Source organism: Pinus tabuliformis, chromosome 4_1 (genome assembly GCF_031772625.1).
Source record: "Pinus tabuliformis cultivar Carrire ecotype Pingquan chromosome 4_1, CPIR1, whole genome shotgun sequence".
Classification (NCBI taxonomy): domain Eukaryota; kingdom Viridiplantae; phylum Streptophyta; class Pinopsida; order Pinales; family Pinaceae; genus Pinus; species Pinus tabuliformis.
In genome coordinates this window covers 679,161,786-679,173,048 of record NC_142303.1, presented here as the reverse complement: position 1 = coordinate 679,173,048, position 11,263 = coordinate 679,161,786, and positions in this window count along the sequence as shown.

Sequence of the window (11,263 nt, the reverse complement as noted above, 5' to 3'; positions counted from 1 at the left end):
CCCGACCTCTGTCCGCTCAAATCCCCTCTGAGTGTTAAACAATCATTGTTAAACATCTTCAGGGATGGTGGCCACCTATTTTGTAACGGAAGGGACCATCAGCGCATTAGAAATCCCAAAACAATCGTTCTCTGTTTACATAGAGAAATACACAGAAACATTGTAAAAATCCCCCCAAACGCCTTTTATCAAACCTGAAATATTATCAATCCTGTCCTAAAATCCTCTTGGATCTGTCTTCGGGTGCTATTGCAAGTGATCGTTGATCCAACCATTGCTATTAATTTTGGGTGGCTTATGCGCACGGAGATTACTCACCCGAAAAGGCGGTTTTCTCTCTCTGATGCCAAGCCACGTAGCGGCCAGTGTATGGGCTTAGGCGAAGCCCGTCTAATACCACTTACCGCCAGAGGCCCACCCGAAATCCTACTCATTAGAAAAACTCCTTTTTACGAAACTCAAAATATATATATTTGCACCAATAAAATCCGTCGGGTTCGACTTTATCGCAAGTCGCATATGTATCGGCCCTACTCCTTTATATCGCTTCGATGTGATATTGCGATGCGATATATCGCAATCGCATATCGCATAGTCCCCAGGCCTTTGGTAAGCACTCCTTTGTATTTTGTTGATGCGATATTGCAAGTTAACCTAGTTCATCGATCTGCGCGCTTGATCGACGGTCCTCGTTGACTCGCGCTAATCGTTGTCGCAATTTTCATATGGTAGCCTCTGATAGCCTCCGCTTGCCACCTCCGATTGTGATATGACGATTGGATCTGGACCGTTAATCGGCCAGATCCGACGGCTCCTATGCAAAAAAATCAAATATCTTCCTAAAAACTTTATGAAACAAAAAATGGAAACCATGAAACCGATGAGAAAAGATAGACCACCTACCTGGGATTGACAGAAGTCGAAATGGTCCACCGGGTTGTATGCAATCAAATGCTAAAGATCGAAGGTAAAAAACTACTTAGAGCTCACTTGCAATGGTAAAAATGAAAATGGTAAGAAACGAAATTACATTTTCACTTTTTATGGTCAAATTAGTCATTATTTTAATATTTTTTAAAGTTTTGACCTAATTTTTACCATGTATCATGTATTTTTAATCCTTTTATGGTGTTATGAGTAGGTTAAATGGTAATTGAAGGAAGTAATGTAGATTATAAGTTAAATTCAAGTTGTTTTGATGAATGAGTACACTTTTATCACTTTTTCGGGCTCGTTAAACTTATGAAAAAGGAACCCACTAGAGTCCTCTTTGAGCTCTTTTCAAACTCCCAAAACATGAAAATATTGTTGAGCACTTGTATTTGGAACTCGTTAAAGTAAATGAAAATATTTTTTCCCAATATAAGTTTAACCCTTTTCTGGACTAGGATGGACTATTTACGAAAAATGAATACTTTAGTCGAACATGGCTAAAAGGTTCTCTTGGGTATTGTTTTATGCATTTTCAAGCCCAAGCGACAAATTAATGAAAAGGAACCTCTTGGAGTTTTTTTTTTCACCTCTTTTTTAAACTTTCTAAACATGAAAAATAAGTTGAGTTACACCTTCGCCGCACTCGTAAAATTTTTAAACAAAATTGGACTTATCAAACATGAGGATACCAAACCACACCTTCTCAGGGTTCGTTGAAAATACTTTGAAGGATTCATTTGAAGGATGAACTTATAGATCAATATTGTAAAAAATAAAGAGGTACTAGATAGAAATGGTTGGGAAATTGGGAAAATAGGACATCATACCTATTAATGGTAGTGAGTCTCTCTTAAACATGACACTCTTTCACTTCATCTCTGTGACGGTTTTGGGTTGGGAAATTTTCTTGCCTCTTTTGTTGATCACACCTTATTAAAAGCCTCCATAATCGGTTTTTAGCCAATGCTTCCAACTCCATTAAGTGCCTTTGATATGTTCAAGAGAGGTCCCTCAGTTGACATATGCTACAATACCATAACCCTTACTTCATTTCTACCTCTCCCGAACCAAATTTACATCATTACAGTCTGTCTCAAATATTGATTCTTGTTTCGTTTCGTTGATGGGGGATACACCAAGGCTCTCCTGAAATGGGCCACTTTTTGTCGATACCAACTCATTATCCAGGAAGTTGACTTAGAAACTCCCTTTAGTGCCTTGGAACTTTCATACCTAAATGGAAGATTTCCTCACTTTCAATGACATGTTCTCATCATTGGCCTTCGATCGAAAGATTTTGTGTGATGTTTGAATTCAACTCATTCATTCACATCACATAGATTATACTATAGTACCTTGAGATCCATTATCATTATTGGTGGTTCCTCTCGCATATGTTAATGACTTACATCATTAGACAATAATCATATGGTGTCTATCGTGTTCGACTCCAACACATTTATTCACATGGTTAGACTCGTAATATCGGGTGATGAGGTAGAAGACCATAGATAAAATTTCATCCATCCAAGCTGTGATTTCAGGATTCATACAAGATCACAAAGTATGATGGCCATGATCATTCAGAAAGTCATCAAATCATGGGTCCACCATCTATCATCAGTGGATGAGACTTTTTTATCATTGTGCATGTAATATTGGTTTTTAGGCTGAGTATGGGTATGCTTAACTCAAAAATGATACCATGATGATTATGTATTGTAACAGTTGATGATCTCAACTAACCTTTTCTTGATCTGGACTTGTCACAAAGTAAAGCACTTTAGTCTTCAACCACTACTTCTGACTTTGTACTTTAGGGGGAAATCTATTATAGGTCATTTCATCACATATGCTCAAATGGTTTGGAAACTTGATCAATCAACATCCTTGACACCTTGCAATCATCCGTTTGCAAATCCTTGAGCATCATCTCTAAAAAACGGTCCAAGTTTTATAGGTTAATCAGCTCAAAACCTTAGTTTTTTGACCCATCACACTTTCTCTTCTAACAACCTGCACTGTTGCATGTTGCATAACTAAGAAACTACACTAACCAACACATGTTTCCTTCACTGAGGGTGTGATGGCTCTTTAGTTTCAGTAAAAATTAAAAATATTTTCAAATCTTCTCTTTCGAGAAGCTTATAAGGTGGTTTTAACTATTTACTATTGATTGAGATATTGAAATCCTACCCTTGAGTTCTTATCTCTTATCCCTATAGTTTATCCTCCCTCATTTGTGGATATAAGTCCTAGATTGGTAAATCCTAAACTACCTTATTTACCCTATATATTCACTACCTCCCATAGAGTTTGGGCTGGCTTTTGGAGACTCTTAGCTATGCCCTCATGATGTTGTTTTTTACTTAAGGATCCTTTACCATGCTTGAGTTGTCATTGAAGGCTTGATTTTTGGCTAAGAAATGACAAGTTAGGTGGGAGACATCTACATGGTCAAGATCTGTAAAAGGGTTGTAATATTATCCTACATTTCATTAATACAAAAAGATTTGTTTTCCTATACTTATGTCTATTTGATGCATATGTATTTCAATTCCTTCTTGACTCATTGATTAGAGGTATTAGTCTATGATATTTGTATCTTGTATTTCTCTTGCTTGTTATAGTTTTTTTGAAGGTTCCACTTATAGCATTTGGAGTTGGAATTGGAGCTAGAGCTTACAAGTCAAGAGAAGAGGAGAAATTGCATTGGACTCTAGGTAGGTATTTCTCCATGTTCTAATTTCTCTAAGGAAATCACAAGTCTTTTGATTCTGTTGTTTCTAGATCAAGCCACTATATCTAGGGAGTTCACTTCTAGCCGCATAAGAGAATCTGTCAAACACCTTTAGGAATATAAATTCACCATTCAAAATTATAACATTTAGAAACTAAAAAGGTTATTATACTTTCTTTTCTTTAGAGGGACAAAGTCCTCTTAAGTAGAAATGAACTTTAGGTCCCCTCATTCAAGGTAAGAATATAATCTTAGCTACTCTGATTCCATAACTAGCCTAAGAAGGGCCATTCACATAGATAGGATATAAGAAGGGCCTTTACTTTTGAGAATGCCTCTACATAAAACATTCATTCATCAAAGAAGAATTTTCTATTATGTACGCACAATTATACAATACTTCCATCTCTTCATTCATACATATTCAAAAAATTATCACAACTATTATTTTTTAGGGCTAGATTGTTCTTTGATTTTGATAATTGCATTTACAAACTTTTTCATTATTTACATATTGCATTCACCCCATAACATCGTAAATTATAATCCCCTCAATTGGATTGTGCAATTCCTTTAGGCTCATCCTTTGACTGCATGTACCACCTGTACACATTGGAATACTGTACAAATGATAATACACTGCCTTGGAATCTCCATCTCAATTGGGCAACTTGAATTATCTGCATGAATTAATTATTTTGGGCTGATTTATTAGTTAACTGGTTGATCACTGAGTGTGGCTGAAGTTGGCTTAGTGGGGCTTGACCCAGGTTCGAAAGTGATTTAGCCAAGAAAATCCCGGTACTACTGGCCTTTTTGGCAACAGTCTGCGGAGCACGGACTGAGGTCTCACCCGAAGTAGTATGGGAGGGTGCTAGAACCAGGTTTCTGCACCTTGGGGATGTCTGATATGTGGTGATTGGTACGCAGTCCAACCTTTGCACTTACTGCGCTACGCACACCTGCGGGCACCCCGTGCCCTGTGATACTATCTTCGCGCAGTTCTAGCTGCAGCGTGACCCGTGTTATTTACCCAAGTCTTCCTTAATTAGTCTCCATTAGCTGATTACTTAGATTAAATTCACATAGAAGCATTTACACGAGTATTCATCAAGTGCGCGCAGTAAATAAACCAAATAAAAGTAATGCATAACATCAAAATACAGATTCAAGAACAGATGCACAAAGTAAACTTCTCTTTATTAACTGTCAATTCCAAGTACAGACCCGACTCCGCCTTGCGCACTCAGCTGCAGACTCTACTAGGCCTCTGCGCATTCAGCTGCAGAGCCTCTATCTACTACTATGACCCAGTATGATTCAGATTCCACTTTATGCTCTAACCATGCCTTCGCATCTCTATCTATTCTCTTCTTCCCTAAGCTTTCTTTACACTTAGAGCCTCACTCTATTTATACAATCCCATGGTCTGCGGACCATGGGTAGGCCAACACAACTTTACATTAAATTACAATACAATGCTTAGAGCGGACAACCCTATTACTCGATTGTACACTTCGCGTTCCGCGCCCGCACTTCACGGAGTCTTACAATACAATTGACCAAAACTTGGGATTTGAGCCCCAAAACATGTTGCGGGGGATCCCATTCCAAATAGGCCCCCAACACAATCATCGTGACTCGTCCCAAGTCACTCTGCTGGTATGGTGATCTAGGCATGGAGCCCCTCCAACTGTGCCTGTGCTGCGCGAAGGTCCACAGTGCACTGTTCTGCCGTCTGCTGGATCTGCTCCATTTCTGCTTCTGAATCATCTGTGTCTGACTCGAGTCTCTTCTTTGGTACCGACTTTTAGTGCTTGTGTTTAGAGTCCCGCGCCTCTGTCCGGCTCCTCGGGTCGCGAAGACTGTGCTTCGGTCAGTTAGTCAGATAGCTGGCCCACCCGTGTAGGGCTTCAGGTGACTTCCATTTACTTTTCCTGGGAAGGGTTCTCCATTAAGTTTGACTAGTTGGACCGCGCCTCCATCTGTGACCTCTTTGACCACATATGGTCCCAACCAGTGCATTCTAAATTTTCCGGGAAAATTTTCGAACTTGCTATCATACAACAACACTAAATCGTTTACTTTGAAGGTGTGCAACTTGATATGGCATTCATGCTAGGCTTTTTCATGCTGATTTTGTACCTACTGGTGAAATCCGGCTAGAAATCGTTCTTCCTCGAGTTCTTCTAATTGCGCAAGCCTTTCTTTTAGAGCTTCGCGGTCCATCATGCCTGTGAGCGCTGCTATTCGCAGACTAGGTACGATGTATTCCATCGGCATGACTGCTTCTGTACCATAGACCAACCAGAATGGTGTCTGTCCCATCAATTTCTTGCACGTTGTCCTATACGCCCATAACATAGCGGGTACGCGCAGGTCCCAGTCGTCCCACTGCGCATTACATATTTTGGTCAACGCAATCTCCAGTATTTTATTGAATGCTTCTACTGTTCCATTAGCCTATGGGTGGTATGGTGTACTTTTCTGGTGATAAACCTGGAACTCTTCTGTGAGCACACTGATGGTTTCATTCAAGAAATGTGTTCCATGATCACTCATTAAGATTTTTGGGCAACCAAATCGTGTTAGCACGTTTTCGAACAAAAACTTGGCAGTCGTGCAGTTCTTGATCGGTTGTGCTTCCACCCATCGTGTCAAGTACTCTGTCGCGGTGATGATATAGCACGCACTCAACTTTCCCTGAGGTTTGATTGGGCCCACAAAGTCAATTACCCATTTCTCAAATGGTTGTAGTGTCATTTGTGGATTTAGTGGCATCTCTTCCCTTCGTGATGGTTTTCCCGTCCTTTGACATATATCGCAGGCCTTACAATGCGCTTTCAAATCCTAGTACAAGGTCGGCCACCATAACCCTGTGCGAAGAATCTTTTGTGCGGTCGGGCGTCTTGCATAGTGTCCTCCTGCAACACCCCCATGTGCTTCTGCGAGGATCTGACCTCATTCAAACTTGGGTACGTATCTTTGCAATATCTCATCCTTGCCCATCTTGTAGAGGTGCCCTGTGATGACAGAAAAGTCTGCCACGTGCACCACCAATTCCTTCTTTTTTTGGATTGAGTACTCCTTCAGTGCAGTCCCTGTTGTTAGAAAATTGATTATATCTTCTAAGTGTCCATCCGTGACGCATACTACAAAGAGCTGTGCATTAGGTAGTCCCTCCTCCAAATTTGTTGGTTCCTCGCCCGTCTCAATTCGTGACAAGTGGTTTGGTCTTGTGTTTAAGCGTCCCGGCTTCACTGTGACCTCAAAATCATATCCTTGAAATAGTAAGAGCCATCTGCATATGCGCCCCCCAACACAGGCTTGTTCACCAAGTATTTCAATGCGGAATGGTCGGTATACATCTTGAAATGTCCTCCAAGTAAATAGTGTCGGTATTTCTGGAGTGCGTACACCATTGCCAACCCCTCACATTCGGTGGTAGAGTAGTTCTTTTCTTCTTTGGAAAATCTTCGACTTGCAAACATGATTGGGTGATCCACACCCTCCACACCCTCCTGTGTGAGTACGACTCCCAACATGATACACGATGCATCAACATGTACATGAAATTCTACATCCCATTTTGGGAAGACCAAAATTGGTGCGAAGGCTAATTTCCCCTTTAGGACATCCAAACTCTTCATGAAATCATCATTCCAACAATATGTCACATCTTTTTTCAATAGCTTTTCCATCGGTGCGATTATTCAGTCATAACTCTTGATAAACTTCCTATAGTAGCCAGTGTGCCCCAAAGTAGCGCGTAATTGTTTGATACTGCGCGGTGCTTCCAGATTCAGAATAACAACAATCTTCGCAGGGTCCACCATCAAGGTTTGTTTGCAGACCACATGGCCTAGCAGTTTGCCAAAGGGAACAAGGAAGGTGCACTTTTTAAGGTTCAGCGCAATCTAGTGTTGGCGACAAGTATCCAGCATCAACCTTAAGCTTGCTACATGGTGCTTAACTAATCCAAAGACAGTCCAATCGTCCAGATAGACCTCCAAGAACTTGTGGATGTATTATTTGAACGCTGCCACCACTATGCGCGAAAATATTACTGGTGCGTTGTTCAGTGTAAAGGGCATAACGGTGTACTGAAAGAAGCCCCATTTTGTTGCAAAGGTTGTTTTGCTCCTATCTTCTAGCGCGATCTTGATCTAATGGTACCTTGAGAAGCCATCCGTAAATGAGTAAGCTTCTTGATCACCAACATTCTCCAATACTTCATCTGTGAATGGTGTCGGGAATGGATCGTGAACATAGGTGTCATTGAGCTTCCTGAGGTCCACGCATATTCTTATTTCGCCTTTCTGTTTTTTCTCTTGCACTACCATAGGACTCACCCAATCAGATTCTTCCACTGGTTCGATAATTCTGGCTGTGAGCATTTTGTCTAATTTGTCGTGAACCTTTTCTTTATACTTTGGGTTCAAGTGGTAAGGTCGCTGCTTAACTAGCTTCGTGTCCGATTTCAGGGTGATCTTCATCATCCCTAAGTCGCCAATGATCCCTTTTAAGTCCGTGATTTTGGTTGGGAACAAGTCTTGGTATTTGCGGAGTAACTCAGTGACCTTATCTACTATAGCATCGTCCCAATAGTCTCCCAGCGTCGCATACTTCGGCTCCGCTTCTGTACCAATGTTTACCTGCTTTGTTTTTAGTGGGGCGGTGATGTCGAGATCCTCAATTAATGGTCCTCGAACCTCGTGATAGCCTTCAGTTTCTGGAATATCAATATTTCGGGGGTCATCATCATCCTCCTCCACCTACACATTATAACATTCTAGGGCACTGCTTAACAAGGTTGCCCATACTGGTTGCAACATTTCTAATGGATCTTGTGGTATTTTGAAGATGGTGGCTTTTACTGCTTGCATCGCATCGTCAACAGTATCCGACCACCGGTCTTCAAATGTGAATGTTAACAAAAATCCCTCGCGCAAGACATCTCATTCACCCATACCATGTCAAAGTTCTGTCTCAATATACCAGTTCATGGGTATTACATCCAAGGTATGGTAGAATAAGTGTACCCATTCTGGCTATGGTTCTTCCCCGTAGACCTTGGTCCATTTCGCGAGGTGCGTACATGGGTCATCTCGTCCATCGTAATTGTCTTCTAACTACAACTGCGACTTCCCAAACTGTAGGCGCATCATTCTTCTACATCCGCGCCAGTCCTCAAAATTTCCTTGATGTGTACCCCACCATCGTGCGGGTGTCGCGCACAGTGCCCACTTCAATGCATCGAACTGTTGCTGTTCCGGTAGTGCACTTTCAAAGTTTCTCAGGAATTCATCCACCGCTGTCAATCCATCATATGTCGGTAGCTCTCTTGCCTCTGTTGTCACGCAACACAGTGATATAACCATCATGTTGTAATTCAGCGTTGTTACTTCGTGCAACCAATTCTGCCATCGCTCTACTTCTTCTTCTGAATCCAAAGTGCAGGAGCTTTCACGCTCCCACGAGATCCTCCCATCTGTAGTTGGATTCAACCAATCCTGGTTTCATGTAGTTATCTTGTAAATACAATCAAGATCATCGTCGCTATCATCATCGTGCACTGGTTCAGTGTAGCGCGCTCCTTCAACTGGGTCCATTGGGACTACTACGTGTAGTGACTTTTTCTTGAAGATAATTTTGCGCTTCTTCAGGTTAATGACTCTGTTCATATCGGTGGCCCAGTCTATTCCTAATAGCGCGAGATAGGGATTGCTGTCATCAACAATCTCTATCACCTCAAAATCCACCTGTGCGCTTGTGCCTTCAATATAAACTATTACCCCTTGCAACCTTCCCATGGGAAAAATCTTCTGTTGGTTTGCCATTCATAATTGAATAGGGGACCATTGTAACGCGGGCTTGCCTATGCGTTCCCATGTTTGCTTCGGTAATACATTCACGTCTGAACCTAGATCTAGGATTACTTGATCCATTTCATACTCACTAATCTGTGCAGTTAGCCTCATTTCCCTTCCAGTGCACAATGCATGCTCCATCAACTTCCAGACTACGTGCAGTTCTCTTGACCCCGCACACCTAGTGATCAGTTCCCATAGTCCTTTAACTACCTTGTTGTCACGCAGCAGTTTCATGCATGTCTCCAAAAAGGTAGTGAGCATTGAAGGATCAATTCCTAGCTCTGGTTGATCCTTACTACTTGAAGTGGAGGCCTCCACGAAGCTCTTCTTAGCTTCCATGAATGTCTCCTTTGCGCGTTCTAGGTCAAACTCGAGTTCCTTTGCAGGAGCCTTGTGAACCCATGTACTTTCCTCTGGCTGCTTCCCCGTATCTTCTCCCATGGTCGTACTGCTTCTGAGCATCATGTTTACATTCGGGTCCTCTTCACGCGGCTTGGACCTCATCATTTGTATATTCTGAGTCGGGGGAGGCTGGAATACCCCTTTTTCACACATCTTTGTGATCAACGTAGGGTAGTCTATTATTTCATGATCAAATTGAGCACAATATGACTAGGATATCCTCGCCAGGTTGGTACAATCACAGGCATAGTGCCCTGGTCCTCCGTAATTGTAACAAATTAATTGTTTGTGGCCCCTTCTTGGTCCCATTCCACCTTGTCCCCGACCTCGCCCCTGAAATCCAGCGCACGCCTTCCCTGTGTCTAGGTTGAGGGCTCATGTTTCGGTCTGCATCCTATTGCTTGGGGTCCGATCCATCATTAGCTCATAACTACAGCAAGTGTGCTCATTGTGGCCTACCGACCTGCAGAAATTACAAAAAAATTGCTAAGGTGTCTGTGTATACTTCTGCAGCAAATGACAATTGTCCGTCATGTGTTTCCCTCCTATCTGACAGATCACGCACTATAAAGCAGGTGTCACGCTCAACCTTGCCTGCGCCTCTAGTCTTAGCGGCATTGGCCCTCCTCCTGCCAAGTAATTCGCAAACACTGGACAATGATCCTTGTCATGGCCCTGGCCTTTGCATTTTATGCACCATACTTCCTCGTGTGCCTCTGGCCGCGATGCCCTATCCTGCTTCAAGCTTTGCATTTCCAAACATAGATTTTGTAGTTGCACGTGGATTTGTTGAACTCCCAACCCAGGGTCTTGTATCGAGGTCTCATGTAATCTCATTTCCATTTCAAATGCTTCGGCATGGGTAGAAAGTTTCTGTTGTGACAACGTTGTCCTCAAGTGTAGTGCCAGAGATGCTACAAACCATGTGCGATGCTGTCCATCTGTCAACGTCATATTGGCTTCGCGGATCGTACTCTTCAGCCATTGATCCAGATCCCAGGGAGTCTTGCCCGAGAGCATCGCGATCTCTTTAAACCCGATGATTGATTGTGTTTCTGACTTTGGTCTGCTAAATTCTCTGTTCAGCGCGTTTTGGATCTCTGCTATTCCTGTGTTTGGGTGGTCGTTAGAATGCTTGATATACCATGTTAATGAGTGATCCTGTAGTGCGCTCACCAATGTAGCTTTCTTAATATTGTCATCCATGACGCCCTATGCTTCCCATACTGCTCTTACCACAAACCAGAATTGGTCCGGATCCTCATTCCCTACTCCTTTGAATACTGGTAGTTTGATCGCGCTCGCCATACTGAAC